Below are 7,848 nucleotides of genomic sequence, written 5' to 3'. Positions count from 1 at the left end.
GTTGAAACCGTTTGGGCGAAAGTTAGCCCAAACGGTTTCAACCGTTTGGGCTATTTATTTTAATAGTTTTAAAATTTTAGCTTCTTTATTTATTTTCTCCCGAAACAGTTTCAAATATTTATATACACATCTCACATAATAAGTACTCAACATCTCACAATGAAATCAAAATATTCTCATACTTTGCTAAATATCCAATGTTATATATTCATACACAATGTTTACTCAATATACTTAAATCGCCCAAACGGTTCCAACCGTTTGGGCCAAATTTTAGCCCAAACGGTTGAAACCGTTTGGGCGAAAGTTAGCCCAAACGGTTTCAACCGTTTGGGCTATTTATTTTAATAGTTTTAAAATTTTAGCTTCTTTATTTATTTTCTCCCGAAACAGTTTCAAATATTTATATACACATCTCACATAATAAGTACTCAACATCTCACAATGAAATCAAAATATTCTCATACTTTGCTAAATATCCAATGTTATATATTCATACACAATGTTTACTCAATATACTTAGAGACAAAACATATACATACACAATGTACTCAATATCTCACAATGAAAAGCATCTAATATTATATACTTGTCTCTAATATCCAAAATGAGGTTGCCTTTTCGATGACCCGATCCTACACGATACAAAGTATTCAAATATAAGTCAACAAGGCAAGAGTAGATATATTTAAGAAAAAATTAAAAACATAATAGATGTGTGACATTCACTGAGAGAGCGTGTTGCATGGGGTCTGTTCGCTGCCAGACATACAATGGTTAGTAGTAGCACCAAATGCTTAAGATGTTGAATAGCATTATTATGATCAATGTATAATACCGGTTCATGTTTTCGGTCTTTGCATTGTCTCTCCCTTGGTAGATCTATCTGCATTGATGGATGTGTGCATGTAAGTATTCATGGGTATGTGTAATCAAGAAGAAAATGCTAAAAATACACACATATATAATGTACATATGAAAATGCTAAAAATGAAAATAATTTCAGAATGCTTGCTTAACCTGATGCAGCTTTGATGTCCTGATGCAGCTTTGATGTCCTGGGGCAATTGCTTGGATCGAATCAGCTTGAAGTAATACCTCAGTAGCCTGCAGCTCAATACTAAATTTACAGCACAGAGAAAACATTTCAAGAATATAAATAACTTTAAATTCTGCAGAATTCTAAACATGAGCCCAAAACATCTAGAAATCCTATGTTTGTAACAAGGTTTACTAAATTTCTGAAAGAGAAACTCAGACCTGAAACTCTTTGAAACTTCCATAATGAAACCACATTCAAGATTGAATGCCTAATACCAACCTGAAATGGGGTCTTCCAACATTGATATATTGATCTATTGTCATTTGTTTAAAAAATAAAAAATTATACTAAACCCTTACCCTTGACAATGATAATCTGACAAAAACATTTCACGCATGTGCTAGATGATATATACCAGTATATAAAACATTCCTGCATGTTTTAAATAGTAACTTCAATAAAACTATACAAATGAACCGCATAACCAATCATGACCAATCCTATCAACTGCATGACCAACCATGATGAACCCTGTCATTATGTACATCTATCTATATAGAGAATGGAATCTAAGTATCGCGTGCAGAGTGCTGTAACTTTGCAGATTGGATCAAACCTGACCATGAAACAATTCAAACTTAACCTGAGTTTAAGGTCAAATGTTTTCATTTTTAGTAAGATACAGTTTAAACCTTGACCAAATTTTAGATAGGTTGGATTTAGGCTAAGATGTGTGCCAGCTAACCCAACCCAACCTGCCTAAAGTACTTAACGCCAACTCTTCATTTGTAACTCATGGATATCAATACACATAGGCTAGTGCTTATATAAAAGGATGAGATCCTTAGAGATTACATGTTGCGTCAAAAGAAGCAAGTACTTTATCAAAAGAAATTGAGTATTTAGCAGTTATAATGTGGTGATTAAGGACTGTGTATGGCAGTAGTGCTAGCAACTTGAGTGAGAAAACCCATCTCCCATTACAAAAGGCAGGATGGCTGAAGTGGAGAAATGTCCACAGTATTATGTGATCATATAATAGCCCATGAAGTGAACAGAAAGTTTCCACTAGATGGTTATAAGATCAGTTATAATTTAAAGGTAAAATGTCAAGCATTCAAGAAAATTATGTTCAAGAGATGAATTTATCTGAAAACGAGTAAGCAGCCATTGTGAGAAAAAGACTGAATACAGAATGTGTTCATTCATGGAAAATTAAGATAACATCAATAAATGATAGAAAATTACCCAGATTAAGCATGTAAGGAGACTATTAGAAGCTGCAAATGAAATATGAAGGCTTCTAACTTGACTAATTATTCATCTACAGATAAACGAAAGAAAAAGAATTCAGAAAGCCGACAAAAAATTGAGACAACAATATTCATTATTATCATTTTGCAGCAGAATTCATAAGCTAATCCACCAGATTTGACATAAAGAGTATACAGCTCAAAATAAATAAATCCAGCTCAGTTCAACTGTCATTTACATTCCTACCATAAAAGCTCATGCTTGTAAACTTCAAATAGTCAATCTGAACTTACTTCATCATCCAAAACTGCTAAAAATCTTATTATTACCCAACTGAGTAATTTCATCAAGCACTTACCGGGCATCAACCAGAACAGATCTTCTTCAACCTCTCAGCCGCCGACTGATCCACCGAATACTGCAACCCAACCACCAAAATATCAGCTATACAGATAACAAACAAACAAACACACACACACACACACACACACACACACCGGAGGCGGAGGAGCGGTAGACGACGAGGCGGAGGCGGAGGAGCGGTGGCGAAGCGAGAGGCCGCGGTCGGACTTCCAAAATTTTGGGGAAATATTGCGCTGGGGGGCTATTTTGGGGGGAGCGGCGGTTTTTAGGGAAAAATTTGGGGGAAATATCGCAGGTTCATGGGGAGAACGGGGAAATATAGCGGGGAAATGAAATTTTAATTTTGTAGGATCCATCAAAACTCCCAAACAGGTTTACCTGTTTGGAATAAAATATCCCAAACGGTTAAATCCGTTTGGGTGCTCCGTATGGATTTTTCTAAACTCCCAAACGGTTTAAACCGTTTGGAATTATTATCCCAAACGGTTTGAACCGTTTGGGCTATCTTGATTTGCCCAAACGGTTCTAGTAACTGTTTGGGCAGACCAGTTTTGTACTAGTGTCACAATATAAAAAACATCATTGAGAGCAAACACTTGGCAAGTTGCAGCCTAGCTAGTGATCTTGGTATATTTCTTTTAACGAGCAAGCATGCATGCATGCATGAATATGAAGAATACAAGTCTTTTCTGTGCATATCCATCGTACGTTAGGAATGTTCTGATCCTATACTCACATACGAAGCATACATATAAGAAGTAGCTAGGAGAATATCATTAATGAAATTAATGCTTTTCGCACTTTTGTGTTAATTAGCAGCACAATGGAAAAACTAACTTTGGTCGAAATGGAATGAAAAAAAAAATGATTATAGCTTATCTACCAAACCGTAGCCTCATAAGCCTATTGTACTCTTTTCTCCTTCGGATAAAAAGTAGCAGGCGGCTGAAGATATACATATCTGTAGTATGCATGGAATTTTTGTCCATAGCTAGGGACGAAAATATGAAAATACCATCACTACATAAGCGAAAAGGAATATTTTCTTCCTGCTTACTGCTACTAGACCCTTCCAAGGGAGCTGCCCCTGGACCCTTACTCGTTGACCAGTCAATGGAATTATGCGGGGCTGCCACCTGTATATTAGGCCCTCATAGTCAAAAGCAATTCTGCGTGGTCAAATTCTAAATATTAATGATATGTATAATCCATGTAAATCTGATTCCACAAAACAACCCTCCGTACAGAGCCAGTAAGGGGCTGTTTGTTTGCAAAAATGAGAAGGGGAAAGCCTGCCAAATCTGACAAAAACTGTCAGTTTTGACAGGCTTTCTTGCAAAAACGCCTCTAAAAAGAGGCGTTTTTGCAAGAAAACCTGTCAAAACTGACACTTTTTGTCAGATTTGGCAGCTTTCCTCTAACTTTCTCCTTCAAAAAAAAATGAAACAAACGGGCCCTAAAGGCCCGATAGGGCCCTGGCCCCACCTCTTGAATAGTAATTTTTTTTTCCATATTAGGGCCCTGGCCCCACCTCTTGAATAGTAAATTTTTTTCCATATTAGGGCCCTGGCCTCACCTCTTGAATAGTAAATTTTTTTTCCATATTGATCCCTTACATATTTCATATAATGAAATTGGTCTCTGAAAGCATGGAAATTGCTATTAGTTCCCTCAATTCTTAGGTTATTTTGAAATTAACCCCCCAAATGTTCCTATTAGGTTCATCAATTCTTAACTTATTTTGAAATTAATTCCTCCAATCAATTAAGAGTAGAAGTTACAATTGTAGATATTACAAGTAAAATCTATTGTTGTGGAATATCAGCCCCTCCAATTCTCATATTTTTTTTTTCAAATTTAATATTTCCAATCGCTAGTTATATTCATGAGTTGAGCTAGGGTCTCATCTAAAAATAAATTAAAATTTGACGGACCTAATAGCAGTTTTCATGATTTGAGGGAATAATTAATTTTAAAATACAAATAAATTGAAGGAACTAAAACAATGACTCAATTATGGATTAATTTCTTAAAAGAGGTCGAATATTTTATTTTATTTTTTACTTTTATGGCTGAGATTTTAAACTTTTTTTTTAATTTGGACCTCCTTACCAGAATGCTTGGCTTAGCGACTGCCTTAATTTGTACACCAGTTTCGTTTTACGGAACTGAATCCGGAACATAATTTCTTGCTCTTCCTTACCAAAAATAGGCGGATGTGATGTGTACGTCGGGGATGTCGTAAAAAAGTACTTTCGTGGCAAGTTTCTAGACGCTTCATTTCTCCACAGCCTTTTTCGGTGAGCACGTAATATATACTAACCCTAACTGCGAATTCATGAACTTGTTAAAAATTATAAACGGAACCAACCCCAAATAATTGGCGGTTCAGTTCACCTGGATGTCACGTCACCTCCACACTTAGATTTTGGCGTTGTGCCGCAGATACTTCTACACATTAAATGAGCAAATCAGAGGCGTGTGAGTGCGAGGCTCAAACACCTGTCACGAATAAGACAAAACCCAGTTGTGACGATTAGACTTCGTACGGTTGGGGTTTGGCGCGATTCGACAAGAGTTTCTGGCTCGCAATGCTTTGCTTTTAATGCGGCTTCTTGACTCGTATCACGCGCCCACACACACACACGCTCCACGGCCAAAAACCGTTATCGTGACGAGATCTAAGGCGCTCTGGTGATCGCTTACTGGGTTTTCTTTTGAGGTTGATTAATTTGGACTTTAATCAGAGTCGGTTCCTGCCTAGTATCTTTGATTGACTTGTTGATTAAAGATCTTAAACACTACCTTAATTGAAGTAATCATAGAGATGTACGAGTTGAGGTTTTGGGGTCATAACATAAGCGAGGGTTTGGATTAGGAGAGACCTAAATTTACGTGTTAGAATTTCTGATATAAAACCATAATCCTCGACCCTGCGGTGACATGTTAGAATTAATATAAAACCATCATAGTCAGCCCTCAACATAACTTTGAAGTTTTCGTCTAATGGTTAGAAAGAATTAACTTAAGATGATATCAGAGTAGTCCAATTTCGAATCTTGCTGGCCACGAAGTCCAGGTTTTCAACCAATTAAAAAGGGCGCTCAACCTGTGAGCCACTAAATCCTCGACCCTTAAAAGAATTAGAAAGAATGATAAACCGTAGAAACTTAGATGAATATCGATCTAATGTTACAATTTGCTTTTTCGAACTCCCCACTTCTATGCATTTCAAATTCTGACTCGCAATAGTGGGACTAAGGTATGGGTACTGGTGGCTCAGACGTCACAGTTATAGATGATGGAAATTATAAATAGATTATGGAAATTATAATGTATGTTGGTAGCTATATATATTCTGATCCATCACTGTCCATCGGTTTCGGTCTTCAGAGATCGATGATGGATGCGAGCGAGAGAAAGTGACATCATGTAGATGTTTATCTAATTCATCAATTTGACCAGAACTTCAATTTAAACTTGATGTAGGTATTGATATTATTATTATCTGTGGAGGGAAGAGTTAATAGGCTAAAATGAACCCCTTTATGCTAATGCAATAGGCTACTTGTGGATGCTCATGTTGGAAATAGCCTTGTATTTCAGCATGGGAGATGCCAGAAGATTCATAAATTAATGAAATAGAAAGTGAGACCACGAAAAAGCTAGTGGTGTATCGACAATACGCATTGGTATTGTATCCGTTTTTGACTCTATAAATGCTCATATGGAGAGTGTCTGAACGAACACATGTTAGATATTTTGTTAACAAAAGGCAATTTTGCCTTCATGAATAGTAATAAAGTTTTATAATTAAAACATGTTTTAATTAGCAATTAAAAATATGTGTAACGGCTATATAATTATGGGGAACGTTACAAAATGTATGACGAACGTTACGGAATTAATTACGGGTTTTGTAACGTCTTTTCCAACCCTATATATATATCCGTATGTTGAGTTCAAAATGATAATAAGGAAAATATACAACAAGTTTCTCTTGTTTTTCTTCTCTCCCCTACATATTATTTTCATCTACATCTTAGTTTTATTTTATGGGCAACTTCCTTCATCTGAGCTGAAGCTCTGCATTCTCGCCCGAGTGTAGAGGCCGGCCTTTTCCGGGGGTTTTTACCGCTAGGGGGAGGGAACCATTTGCGCCAGGGCGATAGGCGGGTTCTCAATCTTCTAGGGCAGTGAATACACGACTGCTCCCGTCAGGCCTGTTTCTCTAATTTATATTATCTATCTTTGATGTATTATTTATTTAATTTCCGGGTTTAAATTCATGCTATAATCTTTATTTATTTGATAAATTTCCAACAATCTAGAAGATTGAGATGTTTATAGCTTTGATTTAAATCTGAAATTATTTTAAAGTTACTGTTCATTCGAGATGGTTACTGTTCATCCGAATTTAAAAACAAAACAAAAAGAAAATTGCTACTAAATTGCTTATCTATTAATTAATATTAAAAAAAAATCGGTTACTGTTCATCAAATTTATAAATGCAGTAATTAATTGTTAATTATTGTTGCTAATTAATTTTAACAGTTAATTGTAATTAATTGCTTTAATTGTTTTATCAGCAGATAATTAAATCCAAAAAATTAATTTGCATGACAAATAAAGTGAGATATTTTCTACGCATAATATTGGCGTTCTAGGATTTTTATAACAACTCTTCTCTTGGATATAGTACCCTTTTCTGCTGTTAATGATTGGAAGGTCTGTGTTTCCAGTCTTAGAAAACATCCTCTTGTTGATAGACATAATTCTGAAACCTATTTAGGGGGTTGTTGTCAAGGTGCCAGCAAGCAGTGAAATTTTATCAATCCTATCACGAAGCCTGATGCTGCGTATCCCTTTTTAAGAAGGTGAAGCTTCAATAATGATGAAGTCACCAATAAAGTCTACCTAGGTTATGATTCTCAGTGTTCTCATAATAGTGCCACCAGTCATACTATCAAAGATGCTTGCATGTTATGTTTATTTAATGAGATCTCTGTTAAAAAAAAAACAACAACAACAACAACTATTGTTGGATATGTTTATTTTAAGGGATGAAGGTGAATGATAATTACATGTGCCATGTGCACCTTCTGCATATTGCTAATTATTTTGGTAATTACTTTTGTAGGAGTCATCATCAATTTTGCTAACATGTATTTGATGTTTGAATTGGTAA

At 35.6% G+C, this 7,848-nt stretch overlaps 1 long non-coding RNA gene across 1 annotated transcript; it reads right to left on the bottom strand.

The window, feature by feature from the left end:
• Positions 440-1,355, bottom strand: LOC109835925. The gene is made up of 3 exons (XR_002245736.1): positions 1,021-1,355; positions 839-886; positions 440-635 (listed from the first exon to the last, which is right to left on the bottom strand). It is a non-coding gene; the product is annotated as an uncharacterized LOC109835925 (long non-coding RNA).

The sequence above is a fragment of the Asparagus officinalis genome, chromosome 4, assembly GCF_001876935.1.
Source record: "Asparagus officinalis chromosome 4, Aspof.V1, whole genome shotgun sequence".
In the NCBI taxonomy this organism is placed as follows: domain Eukaryota; kingdom Viridiplantae; phylum Streptophyta; class Magnoliopsida; order Asparagales; family Asparagaceae; genus Asparagus; species Asparagus officinalis.
This window is presented reverse-complemented; position numbering and strand designations above follow the sequence as displayed.